General features: G+C 42.2%; 1 protein-coding gene across 1 annotated transcript in view; it reads left to right on the top strand.

The window, feature by feature from the left end:
- Nucleotides 1-2,921: 2,921 nt before the first annotated feature.
- DLC1 (DLC1 Rho GTPase activating protein) overlaps nucleotides 2,922-26,234 on the top strand; it is a 395,627-nt gene continuing 372,314 nt past the window's right edge. Inside the window, 1 exon segment of the mRNA XM_070757246.1 lies at nucleotides 2,922-2,989. The gene's annotated coding sequence lies outside the window, so the exon portion shown is untranslated.

The raw sequence follows: 26,234 nt of genomic DNA, 5'->3' as shown, positions 1-26,234 counted from the left end.
TTAACTCAGTTGGAAATGTAAGCCTGGAAGCTTTCAAAGAGAGAGTTTCCTATTTAAGGTCTGATCTTCACAGAAACTTTGCTTCACCCCTAGGTAAAGATGTAGCTTCAGCAACTTAATCATTAAATACTTTCTCTACAAACTAAAACTACTTCTCTCCCCCCCCCCAACCAACTATTAGATTAGGCTAATTACTCTGCTGAATTCACTGAGCTAAAATTATTCTGGCAAATGCTTCTCACAGTGGCTTTGAACTGCACTGGTAGAGCAATCTTCAGTCTTACCATAAATATTTCCTCCTGGAGACTGACATTTCAAATACTAGACCTCACAGCTCTTTTGTGAACCGAATGCTGGACTTGGTCCTAAAAACATAAGAACAACACTGCTGGGTCAAACCAAGATCCAGCTTATTCCAAACGTTTGCTTCCACAGTCGCCAACTAAATGTCTCTGAAGCTCTTGCAAACTGGAAATGAACACAGGCCAATTTCCTACCCTATTGTTCTACTGGAACTAGTTCTCCTGGCTTCCTTACCAGTAGTTAACCCTAATTTGGACTTAAACTTGGAGATGAGTAGGCAGTTTCCTTTTCCCCCGCTGAACTCCCTCATAAAGCACCCAAGTTTGCCTTCTTCTTTACAAATCATACTCACTGGAAACATATTCATCAGGGTGGGTTCTAACCAGGGGTAGGCTACTGCCCTGACAGGAGGAGGGGAATGTAGTGTGGTAGCAAAAATGGAGCTCCACCCCAGACCACCCAATTTGCATTGAAAGATGTTAAAAGAAAATGCAGGGCATCCTGCATAAGCCATGCCCACAATGGTAGTAAAAATTGTGGTAGCCCTTCACTGGTTCTAACTTAACTCACCGCGAATCACTGCCTCCTGTGCCACACAAGCACGTACATGTACAATGCTAAAACCAAGCTTCTGCACATGCATAGAAGCTAAAAACAAGATGGCACCTATGGCATCACTGAGAGACCTGGTTCGGGGGCGTGGCCAACTGGCGATTACTCCTGGTTCAGCAAGCAGGGGGAAATTCCCGCTACCAGTTCTATAGAACCGGTCCAAACCGGGAGCAACCCACCTCTGATATCCATGATCTCCTCCAGTTATAGAGACAAAGAAATATCTAAATTATTGCACCCAGAAAATAAGATGAAATTTTAAAGCTTATGGTCCCATCATATTCCTATGCACCATTTGTTTGTTTGTTTGTTTGTTTGTTTGTTTGTTTGTTTGTTTGATTGTTTGTTTGTTTGATTGATTGATTGATTGATTGATTTGTATGCCGCCCTTCTCTCGCAGCCATCTGAGCCAGAAGCATCTACCCAGTAATTAGCCAGGAGTCTATTCTTCTATAAAAGCTAAAGTGAAATCCACAAGCTGCATTTCTACCTAATAGCTTTCAAGTTCGCTGGGCTTCAGTCCAGATATATTCAAGATAAAAGATCCTGTAATGTATAACACAAATGGGGAGCAGTTGTTGTTGAAGAACTATTGGTATCCATTGCTCTTACCAATCTGGTTCAATTTTTTAAATGTTTGTTTGTTTGTTTGTTTGTTTGTTTGTCAAATATGTATAGGATAGTAGTAGATTGTATAAACATAACATAAGTAAAAAGTAATGATAAAAGAGGACAATAGATCAGTATGGCAGGGACGGTAGGCACAGTGGCGTACTTAAGCACACCCCTTACAGACCTCTTAGAAACAGGGAGAAGTCAACTATAGACAATCTAAGATTAAATTTTTGGGGTGGTAGTGGGGGGGGGAAAGAAACCACAGAGTCAGGAAGTGTGTTCTAGGCATTGGTCACTCTATTGCTGGAGTCGTATTTTCTGCAGTCAAGTTTGGAGCGGTTTACATTTAATTTGAATCTATTATGTGCTTGTGTATTGCTGAGGTTGAAGGTGAAGTAGTCATTACTAGGAAGGACATTTTGGTATATTTAGATCAGACCGGAGGCGATGTAGTTGTAAATTGTCTAATCCCAGTATTTCAAGTCTGGTGGAATAAGGTATTTTGTTGCGACTGAGATGCAGCAAAATACCTTATTGCAAATGAGGTGCAACTCCTTGACTATTTTTGGTTAGCTGCATCCTGTTCCAGTGCCAGAGAAGAATCAGAAGGTGTACCACCAGGATCTTAAAATTTGCAAGTGAGAGTGAGGTTCCCTGTAACCGGATGCTTTATTCATTCTACAAGGACATGAATTCCTCCCTTAGGAAGTCCCTCTTTCCAGTCCTTAATGGCTGATTACAACCAGTAGATCTGTATGGAACTGCAACAACAATAATTGCGGGGAAATATTTTCCATGGATTTCAATACTTCCCAAGTGAATATACAAAATGTGTATTTCCTGTAGCTTCGACAATTTGACAGGGCTCAGTATTAACACTTTTCCACAAACGCAGGTCTATCCTAAGTTTCTCATTCATCAGAAAGCTCCTTTCTTTGGTGCATTGTATTAAATCGAAACAAACAAACTTACAAACAAAAACAGGTTAACTAGTTAAAAACCCCTCCCCAATTATAGCCTTCTTCTCTTTTTGAAATGACAAGCGTTCTTTCTGATAGCGTGGGCAATGTAAACACTTAACATTTATTATTAATTGATGCTCTAATTAAAACCATGCTGGTGCTTTCCATTAACTTACTCTCGAATTTTGACAGAGCTGTCTGTCTGGTTTTAATCAAAACCAAATGGCAATCTGAGTTTCCCAGAGAGCTGGAAGAACTAAGAGGAAACCATTCTGAGAAGGCAGAAGAAGCAGGAAAGATAAACAGCAGATTGTTTCCCCAAATCTGTATAGAATGGAGGGATGCAGTTGCTGTGGGTAGCCTCAGAGATATGATTCAAGCCCTCTGACAGATCGCAAAAGAGGAATCACAAGTGCTTTATGTCAACTGAATTGAAATGTGATCAAGATGGAGTCTGTCTATGTGTTTTCCCAGAGTTTGGAGGATTCTCCATAGAGGTAACGTGGTAGATTCACGTATGAACTCTAACTAATTTTAATGCCAGTTTTTTGTTGTACTTTCTGTCATTTTTCTTCATTTTTGTCAGTTCATTGATAGAACATGAGCACTGAAATTAATCTCCCTAAGCTTTAACTATTTCCTGTCCTCTTTCTTTGACTGTCTCATTCTTTGCTGGGTGCACTAAATCGCTTTTAAAAGTTTGCTTGTGTCCATAGCATGTATGAACTGCGTTTTGTCAGTGTTGCATTTGCATTAAGGAAGATGCCACGGAAATTAGCATTCACGATAGGTGCTTATGTTCCTGACATGCCACATTTAGAGAATTTGGGGAAAATGCTGCAATAAATACCGTAAATCAGCTTTTAATGTGTAGTCACATTTTTCTTAGACTTCTTTTTGATCTTGAATTTCTCCTCTCTCTCTCCCCCTTCCCTCCATCCCTTCTCTCTCTCTCTCTTTCTCCCTGACTCCTTCTCTCCCTCCTTCCCTCCCTCACTTCTCTCTCTCTCTCTTTCTCCCTGACTCCTTCTCTCCTTCCTTCCCTCCCTCCCTTCTCTCTCTCTCTCTTTCTCCCTGACTCCTTCTCTCCCTCCTTCCCTCCCTCCCTCCCTTCTCTCTCTCTCTTTCTCCCTGACTCCTTCTCTCCTTCCTTCCTTCCCCCCCTCCCTTCTCTCTCTCTTTCTCCCTGACTCCTTCTCTCCCTCCTTCCCTCCCTCCCTTCTCTCTCTCTTCTTTCTCTCTGACTCCTTCTCTCCCTCCTTCCCTCCCTCCCTTCTCTCTCTCTCTCTTTCTCCCTGACTCCTTCTCTCCTTCCTTCCTCCCCCCCCTCCCTTCTATCTCTCTCTCTCTTTCTCCCTGACTCCTTCTCTCCCTCCTTCCCTCCCTCCCTTCTCTCTCTCTCTTCTTTCTCTCCCTGACTCCTTCCCTCCCTCCTTCCCTCCCTCCCTTCTCTCTCTCTTTCTCCCTGACTCCTTCTCTCCTTCCTTCCTTCCCCCCTCCCTTCTCTCTGTCTCTCTCTCTCTTTCTCCCTGACTCCTTCTCTCCCTCCCTCCTTCCCTCCCTCCCTCCCTTCTCTCTCTCTCTCTTCTTTCTCTCTGACTCCTTCTCTCCCTCCTTCCCTCCCTCCCTTCTCTCTCTCTCTTTCTCCCTAACTCCTTCTCTCCCTCCTTCCCTCCCTCCCTCCATTCTCTCTCTCTTTCTCCCTGACTCCTTCTCTCCTTCCTTCCCTCCCTCCTTTCTCTCTCTCTCTTTCTCCCTGACTCCTTCTCTCCCTCCTTCCCTTCCTTTTCTCTCTCTCTCTTTCTCCCTGACTCCTTCTCTCCCTCCTTCCCTTCCTTTTCTCTCTCTCTCTTTCTCCCTGACTCCTTCTCTCCCTCCTTCCCTTCCTTTTCTCTCTCTCTCTTTCTCCCTAACTCCTTCTCTCCCTCCTTCCCTCCCTCCCTCCATTCTCTCTCTCTTTCTCCCTGACTCCTTCTCTCCTTCCTTCCCTCCCTCCTTTCTCTCTCTCTCTTTCTCCCTGACTCCTTCTCTCCTTCCTTCCCTCCCTCCTTTCTCTCTCTCTCTTTCTCCCTGACTCCTTCTCTCCCTCCTTCCCTTCCTTTTCTCTCTCTCTCTTTCTCCCTGACTCCTTCTCTCCCTCCTTCCCTCCCTCCCTTCTCTCTCTCACACACATATACTCACTTACTCACTCACTCCTTCCCTCCTTCCCTCCCTTCTCTCTCTCTCTCTCACACACACACACTTTCACTTGCCTACAACTCAACAGCAGGAAATACTTTTCAAGCAATCTGGACCTACTTCTCGGAGCCCCCCCCCCCCCCGCCTCACAAACATTAGCCCACATTTAGTAGAAAAAGTAACAAGGGAAAGGTTGGTTAAATTCCACTTAGTTAAAGCTCCCTCCAGCTGCAGAATATGTTTTGGTCAGAATCACACATATAGAGCAAAAGTGCTGAGAATAGAGCAATGATCTCAGCTATGAAATCCGAACTTTATGCTAGTGGTGGCTGAGACGGATTTTGGGTGGGTTCCCCCGTCTTCCCTTCCCTCCCTTTTTGTATACACAGCCAGAGTATTCAGAGAAGTAATTTTTGACTATTTCTACCTCCCTTGTCATTCTGTGAGGTCAATTGCTGGAAGCTTTTTTGCCTTTTAAAAAATATAAGTCGATCTGAAATATACAGATGTTTTCTGGAATCCGTTAAGCCAAATACTAGGACTCTGTAATGAATCTTTCAGTGCTGAGGATTTCAACTGTATCAGTGGACTGAAAAAAAAAGTCACAGTAAGTGGAATTTGCATGCCAACAGTAACTTTAAATCTTTATGTCTCACACTCCCATATTTACCTATAATCTAAGCCAAAGTCGTCTTTTCTCCTTTTAAGTGTCAATTTCCCTACATTTGTGACCCATTATAAGTAGCCTGATCTTTACAATGAATATAAAGCCAAGAAATTTGAAAATATTTTCCCTTGTGTGTTTTCTTTTGTTTTTACTATTAAGAAAAATTTGAAAAAAAAAGTCACGTAACCCTTTGGTTAACACGTTGACTTACTATGCTTATTTAGAAACAAAATTTCAGCTTTTATGTTCTTATCAGCTAAATTTGATTTCTTCAACGTCCTGCACACAAATTGTGATATGAGTCTGTTTGTCATTCAGTCTTTGAATATGAACTTATCAAATTGAATAGTATTCACTGTCAAGCAGTAATTAACAAGGAATTGTTTTAATGGTACATATAATTTCAGAATTTTTTTATCACGATCCCAAAATCATTGCCTGTAATACAGTCTAAAGTTTTCATTCAAAATTTCATTTTAGTTTCTTCCAAGTGCAAAAGTTGTTTTGTGCCCTAAATGGAGCCATTGCAAAATTGAGATTCGTTCTCATACATAAAATCTTAGCTGCAAAGAAAATATGTGCAAGAAGTTCACCCATTGATTAATAAAGATTTATCTATTTATCAAATGTATGCTTTTCTTCTTGGTCTTAAAAAAAGATGATAAAGGAAATGTATGAAGTTTTCCATATGTCATTAAAATCACAGTATTGATTATGAACAAATATTAAGTGATTAGAGTTTGAAATCTAAAGACCATAACTTATTACAATGTTCGTACTTTATGATATGATGGTCTCTATAATGTTTAGCTAAATTTAGTTTTAAAATAAACTGTGTTTCTTGTTACTGATCTATTTCTATAGAAATAGAAATAATTCACATATCATTCTGGGAATAATTGATATTTGCTTGATATTAGCTCCAGTGAAAAAAATGGAGATCTGTTTTGAGTAAAATTGTGTGAGTATCTTATTAGGGTCATGCAGTGTCTGGTTAGCATCCTATTTCCATCAGCAGACAGACAGAAACGTGTTTGTGTGTGTGTGTGTGTGTGTGTGTGTGTTTGTGTGTGTGTGTGTGTGTGTGTGTGTGTGTGAGAGAGAGAGAGAGAGAGAGAGAGAGAGAGAGAAAATGAACGAACTCTGGCTGACTGCTTCCATCAGCTGATATTAGAGGACATAAATCCTTTATTCTATCAAAGCTGTTAGAACCCCTGCTAGAACTATATATCTATTTCATTATTTTATTTTATTGCTGTTGCCATAAAAGCTAACTTAAGAATAGGCTCTTTATAGAGAATATGTCATAAGTTGCTTATGTAGATGGGGCCAATTAAATGATGGCACTGCTCATCCTTGTGCAACCTATTACGGTGCTAATCGTTATCACCAGTTATGACAGATGAAAGGAACCACTGACCAATTATGTGTGGAAAGTCATTATGCAGGGCTCTGGAGGAGTGCTTCAATTTGACAAAGCCTAATGTATCCTCTACAGGTGAAGAAATGGGATGGGATGGGACAGGACAGGACCTTGGAAGTCTTCTAGTCCAGGGGTAGGCAAAGTTGGCTCTTCTATGGCATATGGACTTCAACTTCCAGAATTCCCCGAGTCTACGGAGCTGCCCCGAGTCTACGGAGAGGGGCGACATACAAATCTAATAAATAATAATAATTCCTGAGTTAGCATGATTGGCTCAGCACTTCTGGGAGTTGAAGTCCACAAGTCATAGAAGAACCAACTTTGCCTACCCCTGTTCTAGCCCAATTCCCATCTCAATCAGGAGACTTTTCAGACTAGTGGCTGTCCAACCTCTTCTTACAAGTGGCTGTCCAACCTCTTCTTCACCTCCAGTGAAGAAGCACCCACAACTTCTAAGGGCAATTTCCCCCCCTGGTTAATTGTTCTCAGTGTTAGGACATTTCCAATTTTTTAGAAATTTTAATTTTTCAGGAAACCCCCACTTTAACCTTAGACTGTCTGCTGTTGACCTCTCCCGATTCCTAAGAGGTCTGTAAGGGGCGCGGATAAGTGCACCATCATGCCTACCGTCCCTTCTCCTAATGTCCCCGTTTATTTGTATCCATTTCATGTATTCATAAACATGTTTATACTGATATTTGTTATATTATACATGCTGGACAGACTTAAATAACTAAAATAAAAATAAATATTTCTAGGTTGCTGCCATTTTCCACCCATGTTTCTTGTCTTGACTTCTACTACCTTGGAAAATAAGTTGACCACCTCCTCCTCTTCTTTATGGCAGCCCCTGCAAAACTGCTGTCATGTCACTCCTAGTTCTTCTTTTCTTTAGACTAGCCATATCCAATTCCTGAGACTGTTTTTCATAAGTTCTACTGCATAGCATTCCATCTCTGTAATAACTGAGTTTGATATGGTCAATGAAAGTGAATTTTATTGTTTGTTTGTTTGTTTTGTCAAGTACGTATTGGTGGTATATAAACATATAACAATATTTATATACATTATACTAGTAAAAGAGAAACATTAGGACAGGGGACAGAAGGCACTCTTAGGAATCGGGAGAGTGAACAGTGGATAGTCTAAAGGTAAAGTTTTGGGGTTTAGGTGATGATACTACAGAGTCTGGTAGTGAGTTCCATGCATCAGCTACTCGGTTACTAAAGTCGTATTTCCTGCAATCGAGTTTAGAGCTGTTTACTTTAAGTTTGTATCTGTTGTGTGTTTGTGTGTTGTTGTGGTTGAAGCTGAAGTAGTAGTTGACAGGAAGGACATTGTAGCAGATGATTTTATGGACTATACTTCGGTCGTGTTTAAGATGACGTAGTTCTAAGCTTTCTAAACCTAGGATTGTAAGTCTAGTTGTGTAGGATTTAGTAGAGTGCTTAAGTGACGCCTTTATTTGTCTTCATGCTGTCCACTGCCAACATTTTTAGACACAGTAAATATACTGGTCTGTCCTTGTCTCCTATCATAGCCATAGTGAAGCCAAGCGCTACATACACTTTGTCATATTTCCTCGTCTTACCTTTTGGAAGACTTACGTTTGTCTCATTATCTCCGTCTCTCTCCTCTTTTCTTTTCATTCCTGTTGAATATTTTTCCATGGTGTCTCTTAAGGATTTGTTATCTGAATTTCATATCTCCTCTGTGCTGTGTGCTTTTGTTCAGTGCAAAAAAAACTTACTCCATGCAGCAAAAAAAGGTACGTTTCCCAGGGTCACGTACCCCAATGGCATCACTCCGCACCTCCCCAAGGGTGCCCTCCCCACTATTTGAGATCGCCCTAATGCAATCTCTTAAAAATATATCTTAAACTGAACCAAATATCCCTTTAGTCTATCAGCACACCTCAACTCCCAGAATTCCAGAGCCAGCATGCAATCCTAGGAATCAAAGTCTACACTTCTTAAAGTTGCTGGCATTGAGGAATGCAGACATATACCCAAAATACAACATGTCTCTGGCATATAATTCTTTTAAAAAATCATTCATTGGTACAACAAATAAGCATGTAACCTCAATGGCTGTAGAAGGCCTTGAAACTGTCAATTGTTCTGCCCTGCTTGCATGGCAATGCGGTTATTTGACCGCCTTCAAAGGACTGCAAGTTTCATTTAAATGCTTCCCTTATTCCTCATGAAATGTTACATTAAAGTTGAACAAAATGTGGAGACCAGGCATTGGATTTTGGGACTCCATCACAGCAAAGAACAGCACAAAGCCAAACATGAGCGATCAGAGGGGGGGACTTTGCAGAATGGATCTAATGAGAGACCATTAGGACCTCCTGCTTACTATAGGTTAAACTGGGGAGTCAAAGTCTTGGGAGAAAGCACTAACCAAAGAAGAAGAAAAAAACTCTTTATATTGTTACCAACAAAACTAAACATCATTTTTAATCAAGATTTGGACATCAGGGAGGCTTCACTTTTCTATTAGTCCTTTACAAAACAACAGAGTTGGAAGGAAGAACAGCAGAGTTGGAAGGGAACTTGCAGATCATCTAGTCCAACCCCCTGCCTGTTCTGTCTGGGTTCCCCCAGACCTCAACACCAACTGGAAAAAACAGCCAGACACTCTGGTAAAAGCCAAAAGTACTTTATAGCTGGAAAAAATAAACACAGAGGAAAACCTGTTCTTCCCAACAGACAGGCTATAATACTTTACAGCAGAGTCCTGATGTCCAGACAATACAGCAAGCTTCTTGCTGGCACACCCACCCCAAGGTTACAGTAGTCAAAGGCACAAACCAGGATTCCAAGACGCCAAAGTTCACAGCCAGGTCCCAAAACTCTCAAAGATAAAACTCCACAAGCCAGGAAGGGTGGGTCTGCCTTTCAGCCTTTCCAAAGAGCACCACACCCAAACCCAGCTGTTGCCTCTTTAATGCTGAAAGTACTTAGCCAATTGATCCCTTCTCTGAGTAGCTCTTCTCTGTCGCAGATCAATTATGGCCTGTGCATTTTCCTCTAAGGAATCCAGGCTGCTTGCTGGGGAGAGCTCCCTCTGGGGGGACTCTGGCTGTCCTCCCTCTTCTTCAGCCTGGGATTCCTCCTCCTCGTCTGCCTGCACCTCCTGTTCCTCAGCCTCTCCCTCTGAGCTGGAAACCGACAGAAGATCAGCCATTCCCTGAGGGGCCTCAGACGGAACCACAACACTGCCCAAGCAAGAAACCCTACATCTGCTTCTAGCTAGTATCAAACTCACAACCTCCTGATTGTGAGGCAATAGCTCTACCTCTAGGCCACAGATGGGATTTTTTAAAGTCTTGTGATTAGATTTGTTTAGAACTTACTTACTTACTTACTTACTTACTTACTCGCTCTCTACATGGGGCTACCTCTGAAAAGTGTTCGGAAACTTCAGATCGTACAGAACGCAGCCGCGAAAGCCATCGTGGGGCTTCCAAGATTCGCCCACGTTTCTTCAACACTCTGCGGCTTGCATTGGCTGCCGATCAGTTTCCGGTCACAATTCAAAGTGTTGGTCATGACCTTTAAAGCCCTACATGGCAATGGACCAGATTACTTCCGGAACCGCCTGCTACCGCACGAATCCCAGCGACCGATAAGGTCCCACAGAGTTGGTCTTCTCTGGGTCCCGTCGACTAAACAATGTCATTTGGCGGGCCCCAGGGGAAGAGCCTTCTCTGTGGCGGCCCCGGCCCTCTGGAACCAACTCCCCCCCGGAGATTAGAACTGCCCCCACCCTCCATGTCTTTCGTAAACTAGTCAAGACTCATTTATACCGCCAGGCATGGGGGAGTTGAGATAGCTCTTCCCCCTAGGCCATTACAAGTTATGCATGGTATGTTTGTGTGTATGTTTGGTTTTATAATAAGGGTTTTTAGTTGTTTTTATTATTGGATTGTACATGTTGTGTTTATTATTATTGTTAGCTGCCCCGAGTCTGCGGAGAGGGGCGGCATACAAATCCAATAAATTATTATTAATTATTATTATTATTTGACTTCTATGCCGCCCAATTCCTTAGGACTCAGGGCGACTTTATCCTATTCTGTGCTACTTAGAGTACAGTGTTGCACAACAGAATATATTCTATATTACCTTTTCCCCTTTCTCCCTTTGACTCCTTCCTTGCCTATTCTGCTCTTGGCCTTACTTCAGAAAGCTTTGGCGCTTCACATTTTGCAAGCCAAATAAACTAAAATCAGGGAATGCGTGCCAACATACTTAACTTGTGTAATTTGTTTTCAATGCACAATTTGGATTTCCTGGAAGAAAAATCTGGATTAATTTGGCATTACCACTACATTTAAAAAAACAACAACAACAAAAGCTTTCTTTGTAGGCTATGTCAAAATGGTACGTGTAGATGCAATTCAGGTATCTGACATGACAACATGGAACTCAAAGATTGACCATAAACTTGATCGTCTTCTGCATTGCTCTTCCAGAAAATGAAAGGTTTATTTATTTTATTTTTATTCATATATCAAATTTAGAAACCACTCATCTCATTCATGGAACAACTCTGGGCAATGTACAATAAATAGCTGGCTGGAAAGACCCAGAAGGGGGGAAAAAATATCAGCTGTGCTGGCATCTTTTTTTGCTCAGTAATAAAGTTTGTTTTGAATTCATTGCTTCTTTTCCTGAGGAAAATTCTCATATTAGCCACCTGAGGCATATGAGCAGTAAAGAGATTGCACATTTTTCTATAAACAGGCTTATTTGATATAATTAAGTGATACAGGAATTCTGAGAGCCAATTTGGTGTAGTGCTTGAAGTGCTGGCTTAGAAACCAGAAAACTGTAAATTCTAGGCGTCCCTTATATAAAAAAGGACATTGGGGTGAGTTTGGGTCTCTCTCTCTCTTAGCCCTGCATATCTCGCAAGGTGGTTGTTGAGGTAAATAAAACAACATATGTTCACCACCTTAAATTTCCCAAACTCTATGAAAAGATGAGGAAAAAATCTAATAATAATCATAAGTATGAGGAAGGAAAGCAATGGCTCAATGCCAGTATTGGGCAGCCACTTATTTTTTTATTTATTTTATCTATTTATTCATTTGTCCAATACACAAATACATAGGAAGAAAAATAGACATGTAGTAATATATATAAGGATAAAGTGAACTTAGAGGAGAGGATATATGAAAGGGAGAGAATATATAAGATAGGTGAAAGAAAGGAAAGACAATTGGACAGAGGACGAAAGGCACACCAGTGCACTTATGTACACCCCTTACTGGCCTCTTAGGAACCTGGAGAGGTCAATCGTGGAGAGTCTAAGGGAGAAATGTTGGGGGTTAGGGGTTGACACAATTGAGTCCGGTAATGAGTTCCACGCTTCGATAACTCGATTGTTGAAATCATATTTTTTTACAGTCAAGTTTGGAGTGGTTCGTATTAAGTTTGAATCTGTTGCGTGCTCTTGTGTTGTTGCGGTTGAAGCTGAAGTAGTCATTGACTGGTAGGACGTTGCAGCATATGATCTTGTGGGCAATACTCAAATCATGTTTTAGGCACCATAGTTCTAGGCTTTCTAGGCCCAGGATTGTTAGTCTATTTTCGTAGGATATTCTGTTTCGAGTGGAGGAGTGAAGGGCTCTTCTGGTGAAATATCTTTGGACATTTTCAAGGGTGTTGATGTCTGAGATGTGGTATGGGTTCCATGCATATGAGCAGTAGTCTAGGATGGGTCTGGCAAAAGTTTTGTAGGCCCTTGTGAGTAGTGTGAGATTGCCTGAGCAGAAGCTGTGTAGGATCCCTTACCACGCTAACCAGACAGTATTTGGTGGCTGGCGCCACAGAAGATTTGGTTTCATCTATTTTCACTGGGATTTTTGCCAGTGGTTTTCACTGGGAATCTGTTTGCTGTGCCATTCCCGGGCCGAAATCTATCAGTGATGCCATTTCCAGGCCATTTCCACTGGCCAGATGGCATCCCCCCATGTGAGGGGAAGGAGCTCATGAATGCTCAGTGCCTAATGCAATGAGCTTGTCAATCAAAAGGTTGACAATTCAGCGATTCGAATCCCTAGTGCCGCATAATGGGATGAGTTCCCTTTACTTGTTCCAGCTTCTGCCAACCTAGCAGTTGGAAAGCATGTTAAAAAAAAAATGCAAGTAGAAAAATAGAAACCACCTTTGGCAGGAAGGTAACAGCCTTTGGCGTTTAGTCATGCTTATGAGTATTTAGATGAAATAACTTGCTGACAAGACAAAAACAAAATAACCACCCTAAGTTATAATGGAAGGAAGACATGGGGAGAGAAGAATCCTATTGCTTATAGGAGACATCACCAGCCTTTGCATAGGATAATAACTCCAAAAAGTTTGACATTGGGCTATAAAAGTATGGAAACAGTATGTAGCTGAACTGGGTAGAATTAAGAATAAAAGCATTTCCAGAAGCACTGTTTCCTGGGCAGTCTATCAGTCAATACAAGTTTATAAAAGACTTATTAAGTTGGAACTTTTTCCTTCCAAGAACTCTTCTTGCTTCCACAGTTTTTATTTCTTCCATACGGTTATACAACAGTTTTCCATGTGCATGCAGTCATTCATATATGTTGTAGCTCAGCATATAATATAGTGTTCCTCCTAACTGGCAAATATTAAATACAGTGGCACCTCTACTTACGAACTTAATTCATTCTGTGACCAGGTTCTGAAGTAGAAAAGTTTGTAAGAAGAAGTCATTTCTTCCCATAGGAAACAATGTAAAAGCAAATAATGTGTGTGATTGGGGAAACCACAGGGAGGGTGGAGGCCCTGTTTCCTCCCAGGAGATTCCTAGAGAGGCCCCATGGAGGCTTCTCCCCACCTTTTCCGTACCTGTTTCCTCCCAGGAGATTCCTAGAGAGGCCCCACGGAGGCTTCTCCCTGCCTTTTCCGGTTACACTTTCAGAGGCTCGGGTTTGTAAGTAGAAAATGGTTCTTGAGCAGAGGCAAAAAAATCTTGAACACCCGGTTCTTATCTAGAAAAGTTTGTAAGTAGAGGCGTTCTTAGGTAGAGGTACCACTGTAGACATAATTTGCTTCAGGTTGTCTATATTTTCATTCACACATAGAGACATGTCTACTCACCTGCACCCAGTGCAATTCTGTACATGCTTATTCAGAAATAGCTTCAGAAAGGACTTGCTCAAATAAATTTAAATTTAATTACATTTTATGTAATGTATGGAAAATTCTATTCCACGTGACACACTGTACTTTTGTCATTTTCCGATTTTAAAAAACCCTTCATCTTTGAAAGTTGTGAGGCTTGGGATATCTTTTATGAGAATATTCTCTCCAACAGAGTATCCCCATAAAACCCTCACATACCGGGATCTGTGTTGAAGAGTAAGCATTTCAAAAAGTTTGTATATCTTGCAGACAGATATCCAATTATAATAAGCTATTTTTGGGAAAACTTCAAAGTATACAAAGATGACTTTTAAGATGTCTCCTAACAAATGAAGAAGCAGATTCCCATAAGAAAGGAAAATCAATGGAGTCACAAGTCAAGAGCTGTAAAAAGAATGATGACTAGTATCCTTGGTGTCTAGTATCTAAAGGAGGTAGTTTCCTGCTGCTATTTTTTTAGTAGAAACAGACTTCAGAGGATAATCAGAACTGCGGAAAAAACAATTGCTGCCAACCTGCCTTCCACTGAGGATCAAATCAAATGTTGGCTTTGGCCTGATACATTGCTTCTAAAGAGCACTGTATAGCTCCAAATAATCGCAACAGCTTGTCCGGTCATGTCCAACAACTAGAAAGGCTTCAGTTTGTATGCAACATGCATATAGAACTATCTTCTGGCCATGCTGAACTAATGTAAAGTACAGTGGTATCTCTATTTACGAATTTAATTCATTCCATGACCAGGTTCTTAAGTAGAAAAGTTTGTAAGAAGAAGCAATTTTTCCCATAGGAATCAATTTACAGTCTTCCCTCGATTTTCGCGGGGGATGCATTTCGAGACCGCCCGTGAAAGTCGAATTTCCGCAAACTAGAGATGCGGAAGTAAATACACCACTTCTGGCTATGAACAGTATCACAAGCCATCCCTTAACACTTTAACCCCCTAAATTACCATTTCCCATTCCCTTAACAACCAATTATTCACCATTATTACTGGTACTCACAATTGAATAAGACACTTAGTGATCCTGATATTTATAAACATAATTATTTATTAACAATAATTAATTTTTTTTGCGATAAAAATGCTGATTGGCTGAGATTTTGGCCAATCAGCAATGGCAGATGAAAGTTTGGCGATGACAAATGACATCATCAGGTGGGAAAAACCATGGTGTAGAAAAAACCCCGCAAAGTATTTTTTAATTAATATTTTTTTAAAAAAACGTGGTATAGGCTATTCGCAAAGTTCAAACCCGCAAAAATCGAAACTCTGTAAAAGCAAATAATGCATGCGATTGGGGAAACCACAGGGAGGGTGGAGGCCCTTCCTCCCAGGAGATTCCTAGAGAGGCTCTACGGAGGCTTCTCCCTGCCTTTTCTGGCCCTGTTTCCTCCCAGGAGTTTCCTAGAGAGGCCCCACGGAGGCTTCTCCCTGCCTTTTCCGGTTACAATTTCGGAGGCTCAAGTTTGTAAGTAGAAAATGGTTCTTGAGAAGAGGCAAAAAAATCTTGAACACCTGGTTCTTATCAAGAAAACCTCATAAGTAGAGGCGTTTGAAGGTACAGGTACCACTGTACTTTAACAAGGTGAATAATGTTACGTCCATGGGTCCTTACAACTAATCAAGTCAAATCTGATCATCACGCACAAGCTTACTATTTATTCCACTGGCATTTAGAATGTGCTGGTCGCAAACACTTTGGCACAAAGAATTCCCCAGACTTGTGAGTAATAACAACTAACATAATGCAACTTTGTAATTTTCCCCTTACAAGCTCCTCTTGAAATGAATGAGAAAGTGTTCAGATTATCGCAGCCCACGCTGCGCTAGTGCAGAACTGATGCGTTGAAAGCCCGGCCTTCCTCAAATCTAATCAAAACCCCTCTATAGAAAGCTTTGATTGGATATGGAGAACGTGAGACTTCCCATGACCTGAATAATTGGTTAGGTATGCGAAGCATGCAAAGCACGGCTTTGGGGTTTCTTCCCAATTTCTAATTATATTTTATAGTGATTTTGCTTTTTCCTGAATTGACAGTTCCAGTCTGTGTTAGAAACATAGAAGACTGATGGCAGAAAAAGACCTCATGGTCCATCTAATCTACCCTTATACTATTTCCTGTATTTTTATCTTAGGATGGATATATGTTTATCCCAGGCATGTTTAAATTCAGTCACTGTGGATTTACCAACCACGCTGGAAGTTTGTTCCAAGGATCTACTACTCTTTCAGTAAAATAATATTTTCTATTGTTGCGTTTGATCTTTCCCGCAACTAACTTCAGATTGTGTCCCTTGTTCTTGTGTTCACTTTCCTATTAAAAACACTTCCCTCCTGAACCTTATTTAACCCTTTAACATATTTAAATGTTTCGATCATGTCCCCCCTTTTCCTTCTGTCCTCCAGACTATACAGATTGAGTTCATTAAGTCTTTCCTGATAAGTTTTATGCTTAAGACCTTCCACCATTCTTGTAGCCCGTCTTTGGACCCGTTCAATTTTTTCAATATCTTTTTGTAGGTGAGGTCTCCAGAACTGAACACAGTATTCCAAATGTGGTCTCACCAGCGCTCTATATAAGGGGATCACAATCTCCCTCTTCCTGCTTGTTATACCTCTAGCTATGCAGCCAAGCATCCTACTTGCTTTTCCTACTGCCCGACCACACTGCTCACCCATTTTGAGACTGTCAGAAATCACTACCCCTAAATCCTTCTCTTCTGAAGTTTTTGCTAACACAGAACTGCCAATGCAATACTCAGATTGAGGATTCCTTTTCCCCAAGTGCATTATTTTACATTTGGAAACATTAAACTGCAGTTTCCATTTCTTTGACCATTTATCTAGTAAAGCTAAATCATTTACCATATTACAGACCCCTCCAGGAATATCAACCCTATTGTACACTTTACAGTCATCGGCAAATAGGCAAACCTTCCCTACCAAACCTTCCCCTATGTCACTCACAAACATATTAAAAAGAATAGGACCCAGAACAGACCCTTGTGGCACACTGCTTGTAAGCATACAAATCTAAATAATAAATAAATAAATAAATAAATAAATAAATAAACCTGTCTCTGCTCAGAATACTCGCCATTAACAATAACTCTCTGATGTCTACGCTTCAGCCAGCTTGAAATCCACTGAACTATCCAGTGTTCAGTGTTACGGGGGAAGATGTGTTTACCTATTAGCTGCTTCCTCAAAGGTGCTTCTCTCCACCCCCCCCAAAAGGCAACTGTGTTATGTTTTTTTCCTTGAGGAAGAAGACATTTTACATGCGTCCCCTCATGAGATTTTGCTTCCTGTGCATGCACAGAAGCCAAATCTCGCTGGGATGCTCCCACGCTCCTGCAGGACACCTGGAGTTACATGCACAGCTCCATTTTTTACTACCAGTGCCGTTTTTTCAAATGTATCGGTAGGGAACACGATACTGCCCAGAACTAATCTTTGCATCCTACCCTACCATCCAGTCAAAATTGATGTAGTTTCTTGGATGAGAAGTTAAATGTCTTCTTCCTCAACCAAAAACATTTCTTCCTCAAGGAAAAAGTGATAGTCCCGTTTCCTTTTGAAAAAAAAAGTACCTTTGAGGCAACCATAAGCTGGCGACAGATATATTACCTCAGTGATGGCGAACCTTTTTTGATTCATGTGCAAAAAGAGGGAACTCGGGGGGGGGGGTGTCTCAAGCATGCACACCCACACTTATAATTCCATGCCCGGTTAAATAAAAGGCTAACCAGTAATTTCTTGTCAAAATCCACCTGTTTAGTAGGTTTATCATATCAAATATTTCCAAGTAATCCACAAGTCAACTTTCATATCACCTGCTGATCTATTATAAATGAATAGAAATCAATAAGATGTTGTGTTAAGATGTTGTTCATTTTGTTCTCAGGCTGCTTATAGAATTAGTGTCTCCCTATTCGCCTACAGGGCAGTGGTCAGTGATGGGTTCCTACGGGTATGGTCAGGTACACAGAACAGGTAGAAATTTTTTTGATATTTTTTTCTTTTTTCCCCTTCTGGGCTTGAATGTCTATAATTTTAGAAGAGCTCTGTGTGTGTGTGTGTGTGTACATACAGTTTATATAGTAGATCATGTATATTTTTGTGTGCCTGTGTGTAATATGTATGTACACATATGGCATATATACATATAATTAAAAAGTATATTTTGGAGGTTCAGTAATAGTAAATAGATAGGGAAATTGTATCTTTTGGAGGTGAGGAGAGGCCAGGCACCCTAACCCTAACCCAAACTCTTGACAGGAGGGACGTCAAGTTGGCCATCTTTAAGTCAGTCACATGACCTTTAAGCCACCCACTGGTCACATGATTGTCAAGTCACTCCCACCTGGTCATGTGGCTGGCAAACTATACCAACAAAATAAGCCATGCCCACAGTGTGGTAGTAAAAATTTTTGCAGTCCTTTACTGGCTGTAAAGCACTATGAAATGGTATATAAGTCTAAGTGCTATGGCTATTACGTATGCTCCATGGGTCGTGTGAGTAGATAGAGAAGAGAAGGGGGCTTAAATAGATGGCTTAACTTCTTGAGTCCTAACCCAGTTGCCTCTCCAATGGAATGGACTGGGAGGAAATTATTTTATTATTTTTCTCCATACAACTCTTGACTAGAATCTGGCCCCCTTTCAATTTATTTTTATTTTGCAAGCTTCTTCCTCACCTCCAATTCCCTTCTGTTTTCAGACAGATGCTCTGCTTAAGGAGAGAGAAAGGTCACAGGTCTCTCTATGTGATTTCCTTCCAACATTCTGTTGGGTTGGAAAGAATAAAAAGGGTTTCAAACACTGCCAAATCATCTAAGCTCTCTTCCTGTCGTATGTAGGAAACAAGACAAGTATTCTTTTTTCGGACCTAGAATTACCCTTTTTGAATCATCTTATTTATTTATTTATTATTAAAAGTTCTATAACCAGAGAAATATGACACTCCCCTGTTGGTTTACTAATCTCTCCTGCTTGTTACTGAATCTTCATCCGTAACTCAAAACGATTTTAGAAGTCATCATTGTGATAAATGATGATTAAGTCTAGAGGGTTCCTTTTTTACATCGCCACTTTCAATGTAGCTTACCCTAAAAATTTGTCTAAGCAGATGGTGACTTCCTTTTTACTTTCTCCCTCATCCCTTGACTCCAACACCAAGCTTACTCATGCTCTTTCCCTGAATTTGGACACCACACAAAGAAAAAAATCCACAACTCTCGTCCTTTTTGCTTTTTGGTTCCAACTTCAGTTCGCCGCTTTTTCCTCCTCAGAAGCAGTCCAGTGAAATGTGTAAGGCCACATTGGAAAACTGCATTCAGTTTTGGTCACTACCATGGTGTAAAAAAGATTTTGAGACTCTGGGAAGAGTGCAGAGAAGAACAACAAAGGTGATTAGGGGACTGGAGGCTAAAACATATGAAGAATGGTTGCAGAAACTGGGCATGGCTAGTTTAATGAAAAGAAGGACCAGGGGAGACATGATAGCAGTGTTCCAATACAGTGATCTCTCGATTAGCGCGGGGGTTACGTTCCAAGACCTCCCGCGCTAATCGATTTCCGCGTTATAGTGGTGCGGAAGTAAAAAACACCATCTACGCATGCGCGCCATTTTTTTCATGGCCGCACATGCGCAGATGGTGGAGTTTGCGTGTGGGCGGCGGGGAAGACCAAGGGAAGGTTCCTTCAGCCGCCCAACAGCTGATCTGCTCCGCAGCGCGGAAGCAGCGAGGAGCCGAAGATGGGGTAAAGGCAAAGGGGAAACCCCATCTTCGGCTCCTCGCTGCTGCCGCGCTGCGGAGCGGATCAGGTGTTGGGCGGCTGAAGGAACCTTCCCTTGGTCTTCCCGCCGCCCAGGCAAAGGGGAAACCCCAAGATCGCTTGCCGCTTGCCGCTTGCCGTATTGCAGCTTGGAGCCTTGCTTCGCCTCCTTCGCTGCAATACGGCAAGCGGCAAGCGGCAAGCGATCTTGGGGTTTTCCCTTTGCCTGGGCGGCGCTGGGGCCATGCGGAGCCGCTCATCTAGGGGGGCGTGGACCGGCAAGGTGCCCTCCGCTCTCTCTCTTTCTCTCCCTGTTACCGGTGTGGTATAAGAGAGAGAAAGAAAGAGAAAGGAGGGCGACTTGCCAGTCCACGCCCCCCTGGATGAGCGGCCCCGCATGGCCCCAGTGCCAGACTCCGCCGTTGCCTCCGCCCTTGTTCGGCTCTGCAGCTGAGAGGCTACGTCCACCCCCTCCTTGGTGTCCCCGGCACCCAGCGTCCCCACGCCGCCTCCACCTCCCAGTAATGCGCCCGACCTCTGCCTCTCTCTTTCTCTCTCATATACCACGCCGGCAACAGGGAGAGAAAGAGAGAGAGAACTAGCGCGGACTTATAGAAACATAGAAACATAGAAACATAGAAGACTGATTATTATTTTGATTATTTTATTATTAATTATTTTTTAATTAATATTTTTTGAAAAACCGCGTTGCAGCGTTTCGCGCTAATCGAGACCGTGCTAATCGAGGGATCACTGTATCTCAGCGATTGGCACAAAGAAGAAGGAGTCAACCTGATAGTTAGAACAATTAATCAGTGGAATAGCTTGCCTCCAGAAGTTGTGAATGCTCCAACACTGAAACTTTTTAAGAAGATGTTGGATAATTATTTGTCTGAAGTGGTATAGGGTTTCCTGCCTGTTCTGCTATGCTATGCTCTGCTCTATTCTATTCTATTCTATTCTATTCTGTCGTCCTTTCACTCCTTAACTCCTCTCTTATTCTCTCTGAGGCAACCTTAAGAACTACTATATTGCTGTTTTAAAACTATCTTTGTGAATAGCACTATTTACTTTCCATGGTTCCTTGAATATCTTATGAATGGTCATCTTTCTCTTGAAAAACAAGCTATTAGCTGTGCTGTGCTATTATTGTATTTCGCAAGAATGTAAATTAGCTTCTGGGTCAGCCTATTCTCCAGCAGCACAGAGCTGGATATGGGAAATGCTTCTCCTTACAGCAATAGGCTACGTGGTACTCTCCAGATGTTTGAGCTATGAATATCCCAGTTGGTTCTAATTGGTCTTTTTGCTTGAATCTAATGAACTTTGAAGTCTAAGACATGTGGAAAGCACATGGTTCCCATTCCAGCCCTAATATACTTGAATTGACTTTTCTCCATTCCTTCAAAAAAACAGATAATCTCCAATTCATAAAGGAAATGCAAATATTTTTTCAGAGAATAGCTCATCTTCTTACTGGTTCTCATCTCTGCATCAAACATGGAAGGATCCAATTCAAATGAAATTAGAACAAGAAATTTCTACTTGAAAATGTTTTATAGCAGGGGTGAAATCCAGCAAGTTCTAAAAAATTCTGAAAAAGCGGTAGTGGGAATTTTGAATAGTCCAGAGAACTGGCAAATACCACCACTAACTGGACTCAGACTGGGTGCGAATGGGGATTTTGAAATATCCTTCACCCCAAGTGGGGTTGTAATGGAGATTTTGCAGTATCCTTCCCCAAGAGTGGGGAGGGAATGGGGATTTTGTATTACCTTCCCTCAGAATGTGGTGGGAATGGAGATTTTGCAATATCCTTCCCTCAGGAGTGGGGAGGGAATGAGGTTTTGAAATATCCCTCCACCATGAATGGGGAGGGAATGAGGATTTTGCAGTATCCTTCCCCCAGGAGTGGGGAGGGAATGAGGATTTTGCAGTATCCTTCCCCCATGAATGGGGATTTTGTAGTATCCTTCACCCAGAGTGGGGTGGGAATGGAGATTTTGCAATATCCTTCCCCAAGAGTGGGGAAGGAATAGGGATTTTGCAGTATCCTTCCCCCAGGAATGGGGATTTTGTAGTATCCTTCACCCAGAGTGGAGTGGGAATGGAGATTTTGCAATATCCTTCCCTCAGGAGTGGGGAGGGAATGAGGTTTTGAAATATCCCTCCACCATGAATGGGGAGGGAATGAGGATTTTGCAGTATCCTTCCCCCAGGAGTGGGGAGGGAATGAGGATTTTGCAGTATCCTTCCCCCAGGAATGAGGATTTTGCAGTATCCTTCCCCAAGGGGTGGGGAGGGAATGAGGATTTTGCAGTATCCTTCCCCCAGAAGTGGGGAGGGGATGGGGATTTTGCAGTATCCTTCCCCAAGAGTGGAGAGGGAATGAGGAATTTGCAGTATCCTTCCCCCATGAGTGGGGAGGGAATGAGGAATTTGCAGTATCCTACCCCCAGAAGTGGAGAGGGAATGGGGATTTTGCAGTATCCTTCCCCAAGAGTGGGGAGGGAATGAGGATTTTGCAGTTTCCCACCCCCAGGAATGGGGAGGGAATGGGGATTTTGCAGTATCCTTCCCCAAGAGTGGGAGGGAATGGGGATTTTGCAGTATCCTTCCCCAAGAGTGGGAGGGAATGGGGATTTTGCAGTATCCTTCCCCCAGAAGTGGGGAGAGAATGGGGATTTTGCAGTATCCTTCCCCCAGAAGTGGGGAGGGAATGGGGATTTTGCAGTATCCTTCCCCCAGAAGTGGGGAGGGAATGAGGATTTTGCAGTATTGTTCCTCTGCCACGCCCACCAAGCCATGCCCACCAAACCACATGCACAGCACCGGTAGTAAAAAAAAATACCCACTGTTTTATACTTTCTGCTTTGGCTAAACTGTCAATTAATAAACTTTTCACTTAATGGAATTAATATGAATAGTATGGCAATTTTTAATAAATGTATAGTGAGGTTGGCATTTCAACACTGTTATGGTTTAGCATATGGACACACAGGCAAAAATGTTGATGACTGTATGGTATGTCACAAGATCTAGTGTGTTTGAGATTTTCTATTTATATTTGACGTGGTCTTACTGTCATTCTCTAGGAATTATTTATCCTGTTCTGTGATATATTTCCTCTCTGCGTGTAGTGTAAAATGAACCGTGCTACTGTTTGGCTGTCTTGTTTGGGTAAATGGGCTGAAATAACCTAAATGTACACTGTTTAGTCTTAATTATTCATTTCTAAAGTTAAGCAAAAACATAGCAGTCTATAAATGTGCAAGGTAGCTCACTCTTTTGAAACACAATTTCTTTTTATCGCTTAAAATAGAATAGAATTCTTTATTGGCCAAGTGTGATTGGACACACAAGGAATTTGTCTGGTGCATATGCTCTCAGTGTAAAAGAAAAAGAAAATATACATTGGTCAAGAATCATGAGGTAGAACACTTATTGGTTGTCATAGGGGTCAAATAAGCAATGAGCAAACAATCAATATTAAAAAGAACAATTGCATTATAGACTGGAATTAGTTCATATGTATAGTGCAACTCCATCTCCTTTCTTGTTTGACCTGTTTTTCTTGAAGAGATTGTAGCCCTTTATCTGTGTGTTCCAGTCGTGTGATTCGTCCCGCCATGCTTCTGTAATACCAATTAGATCGTATTGGCCCTCATGCATTAGTACTTCTAGCTCGTCTTGTTTGTTCCCCAGGCTTTGTACATTAGTGTACAGGCATTTTAGGTGTTTGTGTCTGATTATGGGTGGGCATTTTTTATCCTCTGAAATGTTAGTGGGCTTAATTTGCACCCCTTTCTTATTTGGTCCGTTGTTCAGTCTCTTACTTTGGTCACCCGCCCCTCTCAGATCTAGTTTAAAGCCCTCCTGATAAGTTGGGCTACTCGGTTTCCAAGGAGGTTCTTTCCAGCTCTGGTAAGGTGTAGTCCATCTGTTGCTAGGAGCCCTTCTTGAAGGTATTGTAGACTATGGTCGAGGAACCCAAAGTTGTTTTGGTGACACCATCTCTTTAGCCAGTGGTTTATTTGTGGGATTTTGCGTTCTCTGTCAGGATGTTGTCCTCTTGTGGGTAGAATAGAGGAGAAGATGACCTCTGCCCCTATCTTTTTGACTATATTGCCCAAGTGGTCGTAGTCTTTCATGATTTGGTTCATGTCTTTCCTTGTGTCATTTGTTCCTGCATGGATCACTAATAGGGGGTAGTAATCAGTGGGTTGCTACATTTAAGCGACTTCACAATCTTCAGGGGTTGGTTCCAACTTATCTTGCTGCTAGTTCGCTTCTTCCCATGCCACCTGGCTGCACACGCACTCTTCGGGTACTTCGGGTGCATGCATGCATGTGCAATACAAAAAAACCAAAAAAAAATTCAAAAAGAAAAAAAGCTGAAAATAAAATGGTGATGAATGCACACTGCCAGAGCAGGCAGGGGAGGTGCCTCCACGGACACAGTCGCCTTCCTTTGCGATTGCTGCCTGCTTGGAGCCCCCACCACAGCAAGGTCCAGTAATTTTCTTGAAGCAAGGAATCCTTCCAAAAGAAAATTACCGGAGCAGGAGGTGGGGGCTTCATGGTTACACGCACTCCCTTGCTTTGCTCCCACTTAGGCTCCCCAGGGATAGGGTGGGAGAGCCTAGCAAAAAAAGAGAGCTGCACCATGCCAAAACCTTTGCAGGCTTCGCAAGGGCTTTGCAAGGGCTTCGCAAGGGCTTCACAAGGGCTTCGCAAGGGCTTCGCAAGGGCTTCACAAGGGCTTCGCAAGGGCTTTGCAAGGGGGAAATAGACCGCTTTGGCGCAGCGTGGCTGGGCTCTCCTTTTTTCCCCTGCTGCTGCTGCTGCTGCCACTGTCTGTGTGCTCCTCACTTTTTTCCTCTCTCTTCCTTCCTGGCCTTGGGAGGTGTCTACGTGAGACTGGAGGGGACCCAGGCAGGAGAGAGGGAAGCTTGCCGAGGCGAGGAAGGCGGAAACAGGGAAAAGGTGAGTAGTGTAGCAGCAGGGGAAAAAAGGAGAGCCAAGATGGATAATCCTGGAAGTGACTGCCGCCAGTCAGCTGAAGCTGCGCGCAGCTTCATTTCCATCGGCAGAATGGTTCCATGCCCTGGTGGGTCCAGCCTACCCTGTCTGCCAGCGCTCAGGACATTGCAGCACCCGAGCACCATCAGTGACTCGAGTGCAAGTCGAGGTCAGATTTTTCAGCACATTTTTGGTCTTGAAAAACTCAACTTATACTCGAGTACAGTGATACCTTGTCTTACGAAATTAATTGGTTCTGGGACCAGGTTCGTAAGGTGAAAAGTTCATAAGACAAAACAATGAATCCCAGCAGGGGAATCCCAGCATCGCAAAAATGGGTGCTTCGCTGGCGATGGAAATCCGGAGGTGGGGTTTCTCAGCGAGGGAAGCCTCAGCAAAATTGCAGCATTGCAAAAACACCGAAGTGTTGAAACCCCACCTCTGGACTTTGGTATTTTTGTGATGCTGCGATTTCTATTGTCAGCAAAGTGCCCATTTTTGAGATGCTGGGATTCCCCTGCAGCATCACAAAAACGCAGAAGTCAGGAGGTGGGGTTTCCCATGGAGGAGAGTCTCTGGGGAATCCCAGCATTCCAAAAACGAGCGCTTCGCTGGCAATGGAAGGTCCAGAGGTGAGGTTTCCCAGCAAGGGGAGACTTCGCCTAGCAATGGAAGTCCAGAGGCAGGGCATCCCAGCGGCGGCAGCAGGTTCTTGGGTGAAAATAGTTCAGAAGAAGAGGCAAAAAAACTTAAACCCCAGGTTCGTATCTCGAAAAGTTTGTGTGACAAGGGGTTCTTAAGACTAGGTATCACTGTGTATATGGTATTTACAAAATGCTATGTTTGTTTCTTGAAAAAAAACAAGAGATGTTTGAAATGTTTATTTGGGATGGACTATGATGCTAAGAGTTTAACTCAGATCACACTGAAATCATGTTTTAAAAGGCTTTCCATTTATTTTGACCCCCAAATGACCTCCAAATGAAAAAGAAGACTACAGGACTCAATACTCAGGAAAAATGCTCCCAATTAAAACATCCAGTAAACTTACAAAGGTTTCTACAAAATCATAATTATAAATGTGGCAGAACAAAGTTATTAAATGTAGGGGAACTAATGGTATTTAATTACAGATAATCAGATTTTGGAAAGTACAATTTTCATCCAGTTTGTTTTCATCGAGTCTACGGAGAGGGGTGGCATACAAATCTAATAAATAAATAAGTAAATAAATAAATAAATAAATAAGGATATTGCAAAATCTCCATTCCCTCCCCACTCTGGGGCCAGTGTAATTTTAGTGCCTGTGTATAATATGTATGTACATATATGGCATATTGCATTGGCATCCTTCAGTCTCGAAAGACCATGGTATCATATATATATGATACCATTAAATATTAAATAATATATTTTGGATGTTCAGTAATAGTAAATACCTTGTATTTCTTCGAGGCGAGGAACGGCCAGGCACCCTAACCCAAACCCTTGACATGA

This window comes from Erythrolamprus reginae, chromosome 7 (genome assembly GCF_031021105.1).
Source record: "Erythrolamprus reginae isolate rEryReg1 chromosome 7, rEryReg1.hap1, whole genome shotgun sequence".
NCBI lineage: Eukaryota > Metazoa > Chordata > Lepidosauria > Squamata > Dipsadidae > Erythrolamprus > Erythrolamprus reginae.
The sequence above is the reverse complement of the archived record's forward strand: the minus strand, read 5'-3'. Positions and strand labels throughout refer to the sequence as shown.